The sequence below is a fragment of the Capsicum annuum genome, unplaced genomic scaffold (genome assembly GCF_002878395.1).
Source record: "Capsicum annuum cultivar UCD-10X-F1 unplaced genomic scaffold, UCD10Xv1.1 ctg77185, whole genome shotgun sequence".
Classification (NCBI taxonomy): Eukaryota; Viridiplantae; Streptophyta; class Magnoliopsida; order Solanales; family Solanaceae; genus Capsicum; species Capsicum annuum.
Window position 1 is genome coordinate 1 of NW_025887555.1, and position 3,929 is coordinate 3,929.

Here is a 3,929-nt window from a genome sequence, read left to right on the forward strand (position 1 = left end):
TGCAAATGAGATATTAGCACCTACAAGAATTAAGACATGGCAACACAGTTCTGGGGAAAAAATTATCCTTGAATCTGCATATTCTACACCCATATGATCTCAAAATCTGAAGTAATTAAATCCGAATACACTATAATTTATTCACCAGCCATGGGCTAAATCTACATTCTTTCACTGGCTAAAGATACATATCAACATATTCTGTAAAAGCATTCACATTTTAGCTTTGGTTTAAGCATTCTATTAACCAACACACATAATCTGAACTACAAGTGAATATATATTCTATAATTTGTCATCATAAATTTGTCCATGTTTGAGTAACAAACATTATATCCAAGAACTCTAGAAAATCTGGCTAAGTTTTACTAAGACATAGTTCTTACCATTAATCAGTCAACTCACGTTCAGTTTTTGAATTCTTAACCTTTCTCATCAGAACAATGATAGGATGAATTTGGATTTCTTGATTCCAGTTAATAAAATAGAAATAAGCCCAATTTCTTTACCGCAATAAGAGAAGCACACCTGCCTCAGATGGGAGACGTGTTAAATAGTTAAGTGCAATATGAAGTTGTCTCATACTGGTCCAAGTGCCGATTTCTTTTGGGCAATGTTGCTATGCTGCATACCAAGAAGAAGATTAGTAGATACAATCATATAAGAAATCTTTAGTCGAAATAATGACATATGATAAATGGTTGAGGTTGGTAAATAGAGTAAGCCGTATTAGAAAATAAAATTGTAACACGAAACAACATCTAAATGCCACTGATCAAAATAATTTAATACCATGAATTTTGTGAATGAAGGATACGCGGCTTTATACTACTCACTGATATACTTCAGTTTTCATATTATAATTTTACCAAAACAATCCAATAAATTAGAACTATGACACTGCGTCCCTCACACTCAAATGTACCTACATATTTGGTGTACCCATCAGTTAATGGTGCAGAAAATAATGTGTGAACTTTAAGAATCTCATTAAACTTGAAGAGTAGTATGCTGATGAAGGAAATATCTGGTACTTACTGGTTTTCGTTCAGTGAAATAAACACAAGATTCTTTAGAGAAGCTATCTCTTCCAGCTTAATGAATTATCCATGATTTTATTTCCATTATGAATCAATTTATGGTAAGCAGAACACTACCGAAACAAAATTTCTTCCTAACAGTGAAAATATCACAATTTAAAAGATATGTAAAGGAGTCAGCTCTACTGACCTAAAGAGAACTCAAGTTATTATTTGTGGCAGGAAGACGCTGTATTGAGCCGTGGCTGAGATCAAGGACTCTAGCAGAACATCCACAGGTCAATAGTTCATTAGGCAGGGCCTATCAACTTCCAATAAGTAATGAGAACAATATCTTCAAGAGGTAGAAAAAGTAAAATAATTGGCTAGCAACGTAGTTTAAGGACGTACATAATACTATTTACAATTTAACAGAAGTAGATAAATGACCCTTGCCCAATAGAAGGAATCAAACTTGATTCTACTAGATGGCTAAGATAAGTTTACCATTTGACCATAGTTATAATGACAAATTAAAAACACAATCAAATTGACATCAAAGTGACTATATTGGATGGACCAAGTAGGCTTAGGCCTGCTTACAAATTTTTGCAATGGTGGGCATGCCATCTACAATTCTTAGACATTGTAGAAGAATAATGGAGGCATGATATTGAGGGATGTAAAATGTTCATAGTGGTAAAGGAGTTGAAGTATTTAAAGATGAGATTGAGAAGACTAAATGGCCAAACAATTCAGGAACATTATCACAGAAGCAAATGACAAAAGGGTTGCTTTTGCACAAGCCCAGGCTTCATTGAACCTATCACCATTGGACAAAAGTTTACAAGCTCAAAAAAGGAACAACACCAAAAGTTCAGAAGGTCATCATACTTGGCTGAGATATTAGTAGATATGACTTATTAGATGTCATGCAATCATGAAAACAAGATTAAAGGAACAAGAAAATATCATTAACATCATTATACAGCTTCAAATATTATATTAATCAAAAAATTTTATTTTATTCTATATTTTTATCAAGCTTAACTGCATCAGATCTCCAATTTCACTTGCATGGTCTAATTAAAGAGGAAATTTTTTTTTTTACATTGATAAGAGAGCATACCAGACATTATAAAGACCATGAAATCAGATAATTACTGGCATAAAAAAAGATTATTTTTCAACATCTACTAAAAATTCAACAACATAAATCATAGATTTCAATTGCATGATCAAATTAAAATTTAAAAAAATCACAAATAGAGGAGAATTTATCAGACTTTACAGAGACTAAATCAATTATTGACGTATGATTGGGGTTTATTTTTCTACATCTACTACAAATTCAACAATTAATAAACCCCAGATTTCACTTGGATGTTCAAATCTACAAAAAGAAAAAGAAAAACACAGTAAAAGGAGAACTTACTAGACATTTCGGAGACCAAAATCAAATACCAACCAACATAAATGGAGATTATTTTCAAAGATCTATACAAATTTAACAATAAATAACACGGAATGATTTGAAGAATCCAACAAGAAACAAGTCGGAAAGCTTCGAAAAAACTAAGTAAGAAAAAAGAAATGCTTGGACCTTTCAGCAGCTATTTTTTGTTCCAAAGTGGAGTTTGGAAATTGTGATGAAGGTGAATAGGCAACTTCTCAAATTTTCTGGACGAAAAAAATGCTAACGAGGAGTACTTGCCAAATCTAGATTAATCTATATAGATATAATATTTTTTAATATATTTTATCCTTTGAGATGGACTTTTTTATACAGATATTTATTATATGGGCTGGTATTTACATACTCCGTATTACTTTTGGATCATTCAATTAAATCATTTACTTGAAGAATAAACATTGTAATATATTATTTATTTTAAGAAAATAAAAATACACAGATGCAAATACACCTCTATATAATTAAATCTAACGTTTTAACCTTACCATTATTTAACCTTTCTCTAGAATTTTTTTTAATGTACTTAATCATAAAATATAAAAAATATCATTACATTTAATATGAAAATACTAAAATTCTAAATAATTAATTTAAAGATATTTTAATATTAATTAAAAATATAAATATGTCATTGAACTTACAAATATTAAATATTTTAATTCATATATTAAAAATATGCACATTTATGTAATTATTATAAATAATTTTAATCCATCTATGTCACTATCTTTATAAATAGTTCATTTTCACTATTCCATTTAATGGTATTTAATGTCATAAATGACTAAAAAAATTGAATAAAAATTTAATGATCAATTCTATGTCAACAATTTCAAAACGAAATTTTAGTTACATCCGTTCCCCTATTATTTTTAAATCAAATAACAATTTCTAATCAAATCCAAATAATTTAATTCTACTCCCTCAGTTTCGTTTTATTTGACTCTCTTTCTAAAAGTATTTATTTTAATTTAATTATCCTTTTGATGATATCAATAGTATTTTATTATGTTCTTCAAATATTACGCCCAACATTAAATGACTAAACAAAGTATATTTACTTAAATATAAATTTTAAAAACTCAATTAATGAGGCTAATTTGGTAAAATAAACCTCTAATAAATACTTTCTTAAGGAGAGTGTCAAGTTCAAAAGGACCAACTATTTTTAAACGAAGAGAGTATTATATTATACATAAATGTACAATTATTTATTACATGATAGTAAGCCGTTACAATCTATAATTATTTAAAATAATACATTATTTACCCGCGTGATGCGCGGGTACGTATACTAATTTTAAGTAATAATTGAAAGTTAAGGTGTTGTTTTAAGTAATTTTTCCTTTAAAAAATCTAAGTATAAAAAAGAATTATCCACTTTTTATTAAAAATATTTTAGAACTTTGAATTAAATGACTCAAATCTTCATATTA

General features: G+C 28.5%; 1 long non-coding RNA gene across 1 annotated transcript; it reads right to left on the bottom strand.

Annotated features, from left to right (window-relative positions):
* Window positions 1–118: 118 nt before the first annotated feature.
* LOC124894753 lies at window positions 119–2,772 on the bottom strand. The gene is made up of 3 exons (XR_007051342.1): window positions 2,623–2,772; window positions 1,231–1,341; window positions 119–624 (listed from the first exon to the last, which is right to left on the bottom strand). It is a non-coding gene; the product is annotated as an uncharacterized LOC124894753 (long non-coding RNA).
* Window positions 2,773–3,929: the final 1,157 nt, after the last annotated feature.